The 15,920-nt window shown below is 31.0% G+C and overlaps 1 protein-coding gene and 1 long non-coding RNA gene across 2 annotated transcripts in view; one reads left to right on the top strand and one right to left on the bottom strand.

Moving 5' to 3' along the window:
• LOC126735622 (nephrin-like) overlaps positions 1–15,920 on the bottom strand; it is a 1,136,035-nt gene that overhangs the window by 35,633 nt on the left and 1,084,482 nt on the right. The window lies entirely within an intron of this gene.
• LOC126735638 (uncharacterized) lies at positions 3,329–14,756 on the top strand. Its single transcript, XR_007660481.1, has 2 exons — positions 3,329–3,747; positions 13,528–14,756. It is a non-coding gene; the product is annotated as an uncharacterized LOC126735638 (long non-coding RNA).

Genomic DNA, 15,920 nt, shown 5'->3' on the forward strand with positions numbered 1-15,920 from the left:
AAACTAAGTCACTGATTAACAAATTCCACGCGACATCCGGTTTACTATTTCATTTACTACAGACCGCTTTTTCTGAAAATTGTATGCATGTATGTTGTAAACTAATAATCAGAGGTGACAATAACGATTTGAATGACGGCATTAGGAATTGTACTATTGTTGTATTGTATTGTTTTCTGTTATATTATTATTTCGAACTTTAGTCTCTTATATACTATCAAACAAAAGTAGAGCAACTCTTATTCTAAAGAACTTTATTATTATTAAAAATGACACTATAATCCATTCATAAACAAAGATTCTCTAGATTGGAATTTTACGGAGAATTGATCAATTAGAAGCGATGCAGCTTTGCTCATGAAAATTGGAAAGTAATAATTCACAAAATCTTAGTAAGCTGATGTCATTTCTACTATAAGATTATTTTTAGTAACTAAAAAACCGATAAAAATTAATTCATTTTTTAAAAATCCATTGTCAAATAACGATATTTACAACTAACTTTTAAGCTAGTGGTAAAATCAAACTCGTACAAATGTAATTATTCGATTTTTTAATATTTATTCTTTAATTTGTTCTTCCCCTCCAATCTCAACAATATGACAGTTTAGTAAAATTACATATTTGATGCCCGGATACTCTTAATCCTATTGGGTAACCAGTCTAGCATTATGGACGACCTACTATCATCACGCAGTGCCTGGGGCGTTTCATAACAATTAAATAGGTGCGTCGGTATTTATTGATCGTTCTAACTGTTTGCGACTTACATAATTATTATTCATTCGATTTTATTGATATTTTGTTGTTGTTGTAATATAACAAATTATCACTTGTTATGTCACTGTTTTTTGTTATTTGTTGTAATAAAATGATGCCAATTGTGATGTGTGGTGACGTGTTGATGATCGGTGCGGTATCTGATTCTGCTGTTGTCATAGGTATAGTCACTAATATTATTTGTAAAATTTTCATGGTTTCTTTAATAGCGGTATCTAAACCCAATGACAGGATAATACTTAATGTCTTTAAGCAACCTGAAACGTCTAAATTGTTAACTATTTCTGCTCGAGAATAAAAAATTAATTCGGTTTTTAAAATTTCTTTATTAATAAAAGATGGATAGGCTTTGCAACATTGTTCTATATCGTTAACTGGAAGTGATTTTTGGTATTCGGCATATTTTTCTTTTAAAAATAGTTTTGCCCCAGGAAGATGGTTCTTAAACAAAAAAACGCTCTCTAATTTGGAAAGTTATGATGTTGCACTTTTCTCTCGTGGAGGCGTTTAAATTCTCGTCCTTTGTTTTTTCTTTTTTTTGGAGTATTTGATCTTTTCGTCCAATTAAGAGCCCTGTTCTGACGTACCTTCAACAAGTGACAAATTCGTTCTTATATTCTCGATTGCTTTACTAAAATTTTCTATAGCAATATAAATTTTAACCGAATCTGATTATTTTTTTTTGTTACTGATTGTACAAAATATCAACCTGTGGCGAAACTTCTGAAAAAAAATTAGCAAAAATAAAAAGTAAACGTCTAGCCATTTAATTAATTTAGCAGCGTTAGCAGTTGCTTGTGAATTAATCTATTTTTTCTTTTTTTTTTCGGCGTCCAAGTTCAATGTTTTCAAAACATGTTATCTCCTTTAAGATCTTCTTTAAAGAAAATTAATATTGTTTCCACCATTTGGGGCACTAATTTCCACGGATTTGTGACCATCTGGGTTTTTCTCTGTCATAAACTTCTTTCACAGCTAAAGAAAGACATTTGTGATTCTTTTGATATATCTTCTTCTTTGATCCCAAGCATTCCTATATCAGAAACTTTTGAATATCTAATTGAACTTTTGGAAAGCATAAGCAAGTTTCACGGCAGATGAGTTGGTTAACCGGCTTAGTAAAGCTGACGCCAGTGGCGCCGCGTATCGAATTATTCCCATTTGGCCGTATCTATATTTTCTATTAGACACTCTATAGTTTGCTTGTTCGTGATCTATGGGTTTTGGTTGGGCCCATGGCGGCTAAACACATGACCTAACGAGAGAACTTCTTCGATCTCCGGTCTTGCGCCCTGATGTCTTTTGGACTATTACTTAAGCAGTCCTGCGGCGCATCTGGGGCATGATACTATTACTGGAACGATAAACCCACTTGGCGATGCAATTTCGTGTGACTTTGCGCATGACGTTACTCGATGACAAAAATTCTGTTTGTCGGTTGGAAAAGCAGTATTTTAAAGCCTTTTTTATTTAACATTACTTATTAAGTATTATTATATTTTGTTATATGAAATATGCTATGATTATTATAATAGTATGTAAAATGTTTCCTTAATAGTATGTAGGATTCGTGGATCCGTGCAAGGATAGTAAAGCCTTATATAATATAAATGCCTATTTTGGTTTTGGAAAAGGTTGTTTTGGTTGTGTTGTGTGATTTTTATTATTTAATATAATATGAAACGTCTGAAGGCTTGTTAATTAATAATAAATCAATAATACTTTATAGCCAAAAAAAAAGGATTTATGGTTTTTATTTAACTTTTTTTTTACTTTAAACGAATGCCTCTGCAGAAAAATATCAGTGATATAATATGTACATATTTTATTATGTTGTAAAAAAAATAAAACAAAAATAGAGGATTGATATACAGCCTATTGTGATTATTGTGAATTACCTTTCATAAAATTGTGTGCGCTAAGTATACATATGAGTACCCATTGGTTGTTGGTAAGAATAGTGTTACCAGTAAAAGCCAAAAGAAAATGCATTGATGCCATTGATGACATACAACCAATTAATTTCACTTTCCTAAATATCTATAATCTATATTTTTTTAAATTGCTTATGGGTAGACGTGTTATTAAAATGGTTCTGTAATCCATTGTCGGCAAACTTGTTTGTCCTTTGGAAATCTAAAGAATCGGCAATCCGAAACTACCTTACTTTTTTTGTTGTTGTTGCTTGAACAACCCCCTACTGCACAGTACACCATGATAAAAAAAATTTAATTATTATAATTTAATAAACTCTGCCACATTTGTCACTAAAAACAAACACAAAATACACACAAAACAAATAAACCATGCCCTAACCCTAAATCCATCGAACATCCAAAGCAAAAACGAAACGTCATATTAAAATGTATTAAAACTCTGTTCATGTATTAAAAGCTGTTCCTGGGGAAATTTGTCATCGACTGACGTCAGGCGTGCGAGAGAGATAGGCTCATCTCATGCGCGTGGGTTTATCTTCTCGAGTATTAGTATCATGCATCTGGGGAGTCTTTTCCAGGTCCTGCTTCCGACGGAGTGAATCGTGCTGTCAGCTGTGACAGAGAGAGGTTAAGTCACTACGTGAAACAAATTTACTATCATCTCTCTCCGCCAGAATATTTTTACTGAAATTGATATTCGAAAATAAATATTCACTAGTGTTTCTTTACTTTGAAACAGATATTTTTGGAAGCAGGATGTTTTTTAATGGTTGGATGCCCTCTCGAAACTTCGATTTTTTTATTTATGAAGAACTAGACGCTGTGCATGACACAGCAGTGGTAAGTGGTGGCTTAGCTCTGAAGCCTAACATGTCCATATTTCGACGCCCTCAGCCGCGTCAACTTAAAATCTTGCCTTAAGCCCTATGTCTTGAGGAACAGCCTATCGCAGGACCTCGCCCCCGAAAGATGGCCTTATCTTCATGGAACGCCACTCGCAAGCTCACTAGTTTTTTCTGTAATTGATCTTGTAAGTAACTAAATTGCTGTAATTTCTTTATAATATTATTTATTACGATTAATTTATTACCATAATACTTTCTTGTTATTACTCTATCGTATGATATCATAATTATTATCTTATCGCCTCATCGTATTAATATTAGGGTATAAATTAGTTGATCACTGACTTAAAGATATATAACATATCTTCTTTCTTTTTTAAATTTTAATACCGTCATGTATATTTACATGGATATTTTACCATGTAAATTCCAAGAGTTCATTGTGTTTTATAGCTTAAGATATATATTACACCCATATAAATAGCACATCTTTAAGATGTCTTATTAAAGATATCGTTAATATGTCTAATAGAATATATCTATTTAATATCTTGTCCTATAAATATTTTAAGGATTAATAAATATATATAAATATACTACTCTCAAGATAACAACAGGTTTTCAAAATGAATTTTTGACTAAAAATTCAATAAAATTAGAAAATTTTGAAAAAAAAAACGTACCATTAATTTTTAAAAATAATTTCGCTATGGGCGCGTGCCATTCACTTTTTTAAATAAAGTATCTAGTTATGAGCCATTTAGAAAATATATAATATCCAATTTAATTCCCTTTCTCCAGGCCAACACAAATTTGCTGCTTTTAATAATCTCTTTTATAGATAATTTAATTTGCCTCTCTCCAATGCAGCCTTTAAAAAAGAGTATTATATATTTAAAAAATATATAAATAATGAAATCCGTAGCAATCAATGATAACTTCCCTCTATAAAGTTTCAAAAAAGTATAGGTTTTTTAATAAGTATAAACTTTCGTACCACATTGTCCGTTAGGAGAGAACCTTATAAAAATTTCAGATATTTAACTCACTTTGGAGGTATTTCCCAATAAATAGCGAAGTTTCTTAAGCCTTTTAGCATCCCAGTCGCTTTTAGAATTTCCAATTTAAAAAGAAATTGTATAAGCCCGATCCAGACAAATCAGGAGTGCATAATTTATATTGTGCTGATTTAACAGCAATTTATGTGCGACAGTCTGGGAGGAAAAGTTAGAACTTGATATTTATAGAAAAGAAACACAAGAATACTTTTAGATGCATAATTAGTTTCTAACCATTGTTTTCAACATCAAAATTGAATGCATTTCTTGTTACATCGTTTGGTCTCATTTCCTCTAAGTAATAATATATTTAATAAAGAGCAATTAAAACAATTGGTAGGATTAATGGGTATTACGATAAGCTTATTGATAAACTGATTAGAAGACATAGGTTTAAAGCTAATCTTAAAAACTATTACATTTCAAATAGATGAAAATAAGCAAACTATCGTTGCAATACTATATGATCCTATTTTGACAAGACACTTTAATAGAGTTTTCAAGAACTAAAAGTCTAAGAATGGTCAATCAAAGTTTGGCCAAGTTACAAAGTCTTTTAAGAAATCCAAAAGATAAAATAAAGACAAATGAAAATTCTGGTGTCTATGAGATTAATTGTAACGATTGTGATAAAAAGTAGATAGGACAAACAAGAAGAGCAATTAATGCCAGATTTAAAAAACATGTAGCTAATATGAAATAATGGAACAGTTGAAAAGCCAAGTTTGGCTAAACATGTTTTCAATACTGGCCACTTTCTAGAAATAGACAACTTAAAATTACTTAAACCAGTTAGTAATAATGCAAACGAGAGTTAACCATTATTTAAAATCAAAAAAACTATTCTTAACAGGACAAAGGTCCAATCCCTTATAGCCGATTGTATAGTTTAGTTAGTGTTTAAGATTTATTCAGCCATGCTTCATTGCATTTTTCGCTCTATTAGTTACATCTATAGTATGTAAGGCCATTTGTAAGTAGTTCTCGAAAGTAGGTATAAAAGATTATAAGCTCAAAAGAGTAGATTAACGATTTGCCGAATCGATAATACTTTTTTTACCATCTTTCATATTTTATGTTGCTAAATTATTAGGCCTAAAATTGTTTAACCCATAGGTACCATGGCGGAGTCAAATTTGACTTTCCACCTTTTTAATGTCAAGTTTCGCTATATAAAATAAAATGTAGATTGTGCGACGTGTGGGTTCTGCTATCCTTCAACCGGCGGGTGATTTATCGATCTGCGAAAATTTTGATAGTTTATCTGTTAGGACTGCGGAGTTAGGCAAGCGTATGATATAAGTGTTTCTAGTGCGATAAGCGAGTAATTTAAAAAGGCTGGCTGTAGTGGCAATATAAGAGCTCTGACACAGCAAGAACTTGAAGCGGAGGCGAAAAAAATTATAGACAAAGTACTAGAGAGTGACAGTAAGTTTTTAGACGAGACTATTGAACACAGTGATCACGAAACAGACACCGAAGTAAAACAGAACGACGAAAATAATTGGCTTACTAAAAATTTCCGAAGTCGTAGTGAATCTTTGGATAAGGTAAATAATATAGCTTACTCCAAAAATGCGTTTTATGGCAAAAATATATATAAGTGGGCTAAACCTCCTCCCGCTTCTTCTCGTATAACTAATCAAAATTTAATTAGTCATTTGTCTGGTATTAAGGTCGGTCATTCTGGTCGGAAAAGCTCGGGCTACTATGCCAAAGAAGCCAGTGGATGCTTGGGAATGTATTATTACTGACGAAATGTTACAAGAACTTTTTAAAAAAACCAATTAAGGAATTACAAATTTGACTTCTAAATATAATTTACAAAATTTATCATGTCAGTATTTAAATCCAATATTGAAGCATTAAGGTCGGTATTTGCTATTAATGGTCCGGGCCGTAATATATTTCGAGCCACCATATCACCAAACCGATTTTATTTTTTGCTTGCCAGCCTTTGTTTTGATGATCCAGCTTTTAGACAGGATCGCTTGCTCACAAACATAAACTGGCAGCTATATCAAATACTTTTAGTATGTTTATAACTATTTGTTCACTCCGATTATATCAGTGTTGAATATCTTACAATAGATGAAATGCACATTCCATTTAGAGGCAGGTGCCAATTTAGGATGTATCTAAAAATAAGCTACACAGATACGGTCTAAAGATGCAGTACTTAGTAGACTCCAAGACACATTAGGGGCTAAATGGTTTATATAATTTAGTGAAAAAGATACACACAAAGAAAATTCAAAAAGTTCTCGGTTCCCACTTTAGGCGTTTTGATATTTATTTAACCCATATCTGGTACAAAGAGAAACATAACAGGAAATAATTGGTTTTCATCCATTAGGCTGATAAAAAAACAAAAAACCACAAGATTAAATATTTTGGAACTCTTCCTCTGCTCTTATATCAATTATTCCTAAGAGAAATCGTGCGGTGTTGATGGCCTCAAGTCATATGGTTTCGCATTTTGAACATTGCAGGAGATTAACGAGAAGACTTCGTAGTATAATTTTTAAAGTTTCTGGAATTCCAGAATCAGTGCCTGCCGCAAATCCAGATTTACAATCGGGAAAAAAGTGAGGAAGATGTAAAATATGTCCATATTCAAAAAATCAAAAGAAGCAGAGTTCAACGTGCGACAACTCTCAACAATTTATTTGCAAAAAACATACTCACATGAAGACGGTAAGAAAAGTAAAAAGAACTTTCAATTGACTCATAACCTATTGTATATTTATAATGCTTTAAATATATTACTGACTTATATTTATTTGCCCTAATAAATTCAATCTCTGTTGCGACTCATAATAACTAGTGAATATTTATGTTAAATCACTTTAGTGGATTGTTGACTTTTAATCTAATAAATATATAAGGCACAACTATAGTTAATTCTTACATACAAGGTAGAAATCCTCAAAAAGAATGATCTTCTATTATGATTCCTCACTTCTCGCTACTGCATTATTTCTCGAGTTATCTGAGCCGATATGTAACAAGTGTGCTGCTCTTCTTCGCTTTTTATTTTAATAGTTTTATATATTTACTAAAGAGAAAGTTAAAATAACTGTTTTTTTTTGTAAACCTTCGGTACTAATATTTTCCAAAAGTTATAGGGTGAATTAAGCAAATAAGTTAGAGTCTAATCTCTTATAAAAGTCAGGAGGGTCTTTACTCAGAGCAGTAAAGCGCTAATGGTATGTTGGATCATGAAAACTCCATCAATATTCTAATAAAATTATAAATTTATTTTACTTGAAAAAATATTTTTTACTTGAGAAAAGTCTAAACAGAAAATGTGTGTTTCGATTAACACTTATATTCTTTAACCAGCTGTTATTTAAAAACGCTTAATGTTGAAAATCGCCTTTTTCATAAGACCGATTTAGATAACTCTTTCATCTAATTAAAACTTTCTTTTGAGGCTCTTAATTAGCCCCAGTGTATATGGAAAGGGTGGTTTGTTACCAGGAACAGCGAGCAACTGGCGAAGCAAATTATCTTTTTATGAATAAAGAGAAAATGCGGTAACTTGAGAGAGGCAAAGAAAGAGGAAGTTAACGGCCTTTAATTAGAGGGTCGGATTAAATTCATGGCATCGGTATGAATCGTTAAGCCACTGGTTGCGAGTCTTAAGTAAAGGGAATTAATTAGTTATAGACCTACATAGGAGATGCTTTATGGGTGAGATATTATGTAATTAATATTGGATAATATTAAAATTATATCTTCGGTCTTTATTATCGGATTAGTTCTAGGTTATTAAAGGTATGTTGTAGCTATTCTATTCCTTAGATAATTTATATTTAATAGTTTTCTAAATTTACATCCGTTTTATTATAACACTTTACCAAATTTGTTGACACTGTTTAATGCATGATTAAAAATAGAACTTTTAAAAAAATTGTGCAAAAAATATTAATTTAGAAATATTTAGAAGTTTCTTTATTGTTTTTGCCGAGAGAGACTAATTATTTCAAGAAAATAGTGACAGTCAAAGTAAGCAAGTATACAAATTGTAAAAAATGTAAAATACGAATAAAATAGTACAAAAACTAGGAAAATGATTTACGTATTTTTATTTTCATAATAGTATTTTATTCTCATATATGGTTTTATAGATATAATTATAAGTAAATTGACAATAGATTATCCTTTTGCTTTATTTGCGTCGTTTTTTGACTCATAACACAGCTTGACAATTCGTAGCTTTATTGCTAAGAAATAATTAGTTAATAAACTAAAGCTAAGCCGATCACCGACTATTTTTTAATTTACTTGTTATGTAACATGTTAATTTAGATATACAGGGGGATGTTCAATTTTATATTTGATAAAGCTCTGTCAATCACCTTCTTACCTCTAGCTAACCTTAACACCTAACCCAAACACGAGCCCTAAATAAATTTATTTTATTAAGTGCTCAAAATGTGGTTCGCTATTCACGAGACAATAATATAGTCTGCTTTGACGAACATTGAAAATGTTTGATCGCTAGTATCTTTATTCGCGAGCAATCATTTAAATCATTAATATTTTCAAGTGGGTTTTTATAAACTTTGCTTTTTAAATACCCCCTAAGGAAAAATCTAGTTGTGTAAAGTCTGGCGACGATGCGGCTCATTCAATTGTACCACAGCTGCCAATCCACATCCCTGGAAATTGTTCATTAAACCACTCTCGAACTGTCAAGGCGTAGTGCTTGTCTTGTTAAAAATATCATTTTCATCCACTTGATTTTGCATAGATCGGACGATTGAAGGATATATTGTATTTTCGAGGAAGTCTAAATCAATTTGTCCAGTTAAATTTCCACTAAAAAAAATGGCCTGATGGTTTCGTTATCATCCTGTCCATACATTAATAAATGTATTAAATTAATCAGTTTACAAAATTCAGTTCTTCTATCAAACTCATCTTCTCCTAGTTGTAGAAAGATTTGAATTTTGACGGAAAAAAACTTTTTTTTTTCAAAATTTTATATACAGAATTTGTTGAAATATTGGTTAACTCTGCGACTTTGGTGATAGATAATGTTGGATCCATTGCGAATTGTCACAGTAACTCAATTTTTCTATGTTTCCTTAATACCTCTTTTTTCAGGACACTTTTTATTGCAAACAGATCCCGTTTCCTTAAAATTTCGTACCAATTCGAGTACATATTTATGACTTTCGTTCTTGTTTGGATGTTTGTCATTAAATGCCCTGGTGGTTCTATGAGCGCACCGATCTTCAACGCCATAAAGAAAAATAATTTTTATTTTTTCGGCTAAAGTATACATTATTTAAAATTCTTCGCCCTTTTTTAACTGAGCGCCAATTTTAATCCGATAACAATTTTAACAATATTAATTAACTGATTTTTAAAGGTATTAAAAATGCTAGTAAAATAAATACGCCAAATATGCCAAAATGCTGCAAAAAATTTTGGGAAAAATTTCAAAATAGCATTAGTTATTTTTTCGCAAAAAATAGATGCATATTTAAAAAAATATATTTAGACTCAATGAGCTGCTTATTACCATACATTTTTTACTAGTAAATCGCTTCAGCTTGTATCAATTTTTTTGGTAAAGTAAGATGGAACATTGCTTGCCATTTAAACTAATGTGTGCCACCATCAGATAATCATTTAACCTTCCAAGAAGCTGAGGCAGTGGCTGGAGAAGTCAATTTTCCTCTTTGAAAGGTACGTTTTTAAAGTACACATAAATTATTATTTTGTAATAAATGTTTCCTTAAATTAAATACTAATCCACTCATAATTCAGGTTATAGCGTAAGTTGCGTTTACTATAACAAAAAAATCATTTATGCTTTAAATGTTATGCAAATGGGAAGACATTTAGTGTTTTTCATGACATTATGTTTTGTATATGGGGGCGTGTTCGGAAAAAATGCTCGGACACGTCAATTGAGATTGTAAGTTGTGCATTTTTTACAATAAAAAGTTTTTATACAGGGTGTGCCATGTAGGCGGGGCTGATACCAACTTTTTTATTTTAAATAGGACATCCCATATGTTATATTTTTGAATTCTCCACAAAATTCCAAACATTTTGATGCATCACATGCCATACCTTTATTAGATTGTTTTAAAGATACAGGGCGTTAAAGAAAACATAATTCATAAATTTAAAGAGGGTTCTTTTAAATCTTTTTGAAATGTAGGAAATAGATAATAAAATTGAATGAGTGAATATAAGTAAGAAAAATTGGATTTAATTGGCGCGACGCGATACGCACAAGGCTCTTACCTGATAAGGCTTCTAAATCGGACTTGGGTACTGGAATGGCGATTACTAAATTCATCATCCACACACGATTAATCAAGTATTTGGGTTGAATCCTGAAATTAGTGGTTCCGGAATCTCAACGCACGAAACACGCGGACGGTACCATCACTTGGTCACACCGTTCTCGTTCTCTTTCCCCACTCAAATTGGGCTTGCCAAATTTATCACTTATGGACATGCTCGATGCGAAAAAAGACGATCTGTGCGTATATTTAAAAGAAATTATACAAAGCGATACTGTATATTAGGTGAGATAAAAAAGTAAGATTATTCTGCATTATTATTTTGAACATAGATATGTGCCGAAAATCATATTTATTATAAGGTTGAAATGCATTTATTTTCAATGTTCTACCCATTCATAGTCTCCAATTATTTACCAAGACAAAACAAAATAAAACAAATTAAAATACAAATTTCTAAACACTTTTTGTTCAATAAGTGTTCAAAATGTAAACCATTTACTATTTGGCAATGTCCTAAACGTACTACAAATTAATTTTGAACGTTTCTTATGCATTTTGGAGAAATGTTTCGACACTCTTGCCTTACTCTAGTTTTCAACTCCTCAATATTTGCTATAGGAAAAATCCAGCGGCGTCAAATCGCGCGATCTTGATGGCCATTCAAAAGGTCCTCTCCTGTCAATCGATCTGCCTGGAAAAAATAGTATCCAGATAGTTTCGGTCTTGCAAAGTAGTGAGGCGCACCATCTTGCTGAAACCGGATGTTTCTATTCGGCATATCAGCTTCTTGTGGATCAGGAAATAGAACAGCTAGATTTAGAATTAGTTCTTCTTGTAAAAACTGTAAACCTTGCTCCATTTAAATTTTCTTCGAAGAAAATTGGGCCTATAACTTGCTGACCTAGAATTCCTGCCCAAACATTTACTTTTCCTGGGTGTTGAGCGTGGCCTTGCCTCATCTAACATGCATTTTCTTGTGCCCAATAATGGCAGTTTTGACGATTTACTTCTCCGTTCATCATAAACATCGACTCATCGGAAAAGAGAATGTTTTCTATAATAAGATTATTATTCTGCATTAATTCCATAAATTGTTTACAAAATTCAATTCTTCTATCTGCATCCCTCTCATTGAGTTCCTGGAGAATTGCTAGTTTATAGGGATGAAATTTGTCTACTTCAAGAGCCTGTACTACTGAAGACTGGCTTACTTCCAATTCGCGCGCTACCTGCCTAGTGGGAATATTAAGATTTTCTTCAATGTCTTATAACACATTAATTTTGGTTTCTTCATTAGGCGCAGATCGACGACAAGTATTTATTGTTCTTACGTGACCATTTTCCCAAAAGTGTTTTTCAATCTTGCTTATAGTACTTTGAGATATGGGTGGTAAATCAAGATACTTCTGTCTCAATAAATGCAAAACTTCATTTTGAGTTCTTGTTCTATCTCCGTACCCAATCATTATTAAGATTTCAATCTTGTGCTTTTTACTTAAATAGCCCATTTCGTAAAAAAATTAAAAGAAACTTAAATCTGATGATCCAACAGTAAAGGCACGTCTTATAGCAATATCAAAATTTATAAAATGTCAAAATTATTATTACCACATTTTCATAGGACATAGAATACATTACAAAAAAAAAACTGTTTACTGAAACGCATATTTATTGAATTTAAAACATTTAAAAAAAATCAAAACTTAAAAACAGGTGAATAAAGGTATGGCATATGATACATCAAAATGTTTGGAATTTTGTGCAGAATCCAAAAATATATTAATATATAGGGTATCCATTTAAAATAAGAAAGTTGGTATTTGCCCCGCCTACATGGCACACTCTGTATAAAAAAAATTATTGTAAGAAATGCGCAACTTTCAATCTCAATTGACTTTCATTTATTTATTATCGAATTTATAAGTTACAGACTCGCACTGTATTATCAACAATATAATTACCGGCGGAAAACTTATTAGTTAAGCCTCATTAAATTAAGATCTCTGAAAGTTCCTAAAATGGACCCGTTATTTAGGTAATAAACCCGGTTCTCGACATACAGGTGGGGTTATTAGGTCAAAATAAAAAAAGGTATTCACAATTATGCTTTTCGCAATTACAAAATTTTGCTACAATTTTTTAGCCCTCACAAAGGCGCGAATTCTTAGTTTTGTTCGGTAATAGTCTAATAATAATTCAACAAAAATTAAATAGAAAAACATTTTGGAGGGCACAATCTAAGAGATTTGGTGTAATGCATGTTACAATTTATTCGAGTAGTTTTTGAATTAAACAGTTAAATAAGAGGCGTCTATGCTAGGAAAAAAAGGTTTTTACTTTTCTATCTTAACTTTGAGGTGTATTTAATTAAAAAAACTCGTCATGACTAATAATTAAGCTGAAATGAGAAATAGTTATTGCCCTATAATATTCTAAAGTCGAAAACTATCGCTTTTAACATTATCTCTAACACTCTAATTCCAAAACTTTTTGATTAAAGTATATCATGTATTATATTAAGTTTATTAGAATTACGTAACGTCAACAAATAAAATAATATACGTATAGAGTATTCAATTTAAGAAAAACTATTGTTGGGCAATACAATTTAAAACTGCAATATCCATTACAGGTTCAAGAATGTGTGGCGGCAGTAACATCTGTTTCCCTTAAGGCTGAAAGCATCAAAAAGGACGATAAATTAAAATGAGATAGTCAACATCATTTCAAAATTTCAACCCCAAAAAAAAAGAAACCCAAACAAAAAAAGAAATTATTATTGTTAATCATATGACGGCAAAGGTGGTTTCTACATCAAAAACAATTCAAAAAAAAATTTGTCGAAGATACCAGCCATCAAGGATGTAAAGAGAGTCTTGGTAAAAGTTCACAAAATTGGTTTCCCTTGCAGAAAATTTCTGATTACCAAAAATGGGCTAATGAAACATTAACCCATCAGATCGCTTAGGATTGAATTATTTATAAAAATGCGCCAGTGTACTTGTAGAGATGACAAGCGCCATTTAATATACATGTACGAAACTTATAATCAATTATCTGATACTCAGAATAAAGCATGGGGGCTTGGAAGTTATTACAAAACCGATAGCCAAAAGACCACGCGCTTTTACAGTGCATGCGGATCATGAAAACGGATTTGTTCTTAACGAATACGTCAGTTGGAAATCAAATATCCACAAGTGGCGACTACCATCTTGAAATGAATTACAAAAATTGTAAAAAGTGGGTCACGGAGAATCTGATTTCAAATTTAAATCCAAGAACTATGGTTGTAATTAATAACGCCTCATATCACAATAAACAACTAGGAAAAGCACCAACAAATTTGTCAAGCAATGTAGAAATGCAAGAATGATACCGACTTAGAGAGATGATAAATCTATGTTAAAGCCACAATTGTATAATATAATAAAGCTTTACAAACCAAAATATAAGTTCTATAAAATATGTGAACTCTTTTATAAAAAAGGACATGACGTGTTACGATTACCACTATATCATCCAGATCTAAACCCGATCGAGTTAGTTTGGGCTAATTTAAAACGATATGTGGCAAACAAAAACGTAAATTTAAGTTTTTATCAGGTTGTGGGATACTATGATGACTTTTTAAATAATTTTCACTTGATAAATAGCAATCTTGTTGCGATCATGCAAAAAAATTGAACAAGGATATATTTCAAAAGAATAATCTGTAAATATTGTAAACAGTGAATTATCTAGAATAGAGAAATTATATGAGGAGGATTATGGACCACAAAACTTAACTGTCAAAGAGGACAAAACCTACGTTAATTTGTAAATTCTACTTTAAAATATATAATATATTTCTGAATAATATTAATTTGCCTTTTAATGACCATTAATTGGGCCCTGTTATGCAAAAAGCAACCAAGCCACACGAAATTAATTAGGAGTTATTAGCTTTTATATGTTTTTTTCAATTAATTAATTTTCGATAAATCATTCCATAACTATTAATTCAGTATTCAATATATAAATTACATCTAAGTTTTAGATTATAACATCGAAATAATCATATAATTATTTACCAAAAAAAATTAGATATATTATGGGTTGGTTTGTTTTTGCTGATCGACTAATTACAAAAAAACAGTCAAATTTCCAACTTATTTTTATTTATAAATTAAAACTTTTTTGTTTTTAAGGATTTAAAAATAAAATAAAATCAAAATCAACTTATATAGAGAGTAGAACACGTTAATTTTGTTATTGATGCATTTTACAAATTTTCATCTCTTTCCATTTCAAAATCAAGAGCTTCTATGTCAAAACCATCTACATCCTCAATGATTCTTGTGTTACCCTTAAGATTAGTATAGAACTGCAAAGCATCAGATGGAATAAGATGAATCATATTAAAAATAAGCACTAGTTTAAGCACCAGACCACGTGGTTTTACCAGTCGTTTCACAAGCATCCAGACCACGTTGTCGTATCGTATTCCGCACAAGTATACCAATCCGCTTGGTTGCTAAACAATATGGGTAATTTGCAAATACTTTTTTGCAGAATGTAGTTTGAGCATTTTGAAATCAGTTTGTAACATTATCTAGTTTTTTTTCAAATTGTGGGTTGGTTGCTTTTTGCATAACAGGGCCCAATTGATATATTTGAAAATATTATATGGATTTGTAAATATTATTTTGTCTTTTATTTATTAAATAAGTATATTACATTAAAATTTAATATTAAAAAAAGTCCAGAATAAACAGGGTAGAACATTTTAACCTGGGAAAATATTCCGTGATAGAGTCAATTGCAAAAATAGAACAAAAAAAAATTATACATTTTTGTAAGAAAAATCGTTGTTTATTTAGGACAAAGAGATATTGCCAATTGTTTATAGCTGAGATTATTTTAAAATAGTCATTTTCAATAAAAACTTAATTACTATAATTATTTTGTATCTATAGGGTCGTTAAATGGTTTTTTTAGAATTAAGATTTTCAAAAAGAATAAAAATAATGAATAGAATACCAC

The sequence above is a fragment of the Anthonomus grandis genome, chromosome 4 (genome assembly GCF_022605725.1).
Source record: "Anthonomus grandis grandis chromosome 4, icAntGran1.3, whole genome shotgun sequence".
Classification (NCBI taxonomy): domain Eukaryota; kingdom Metazoa; phylum Arthropoda; class Insecta; order Coleoptera; family Curculionidae; genus Anthonomus; species Anthonomus grandis.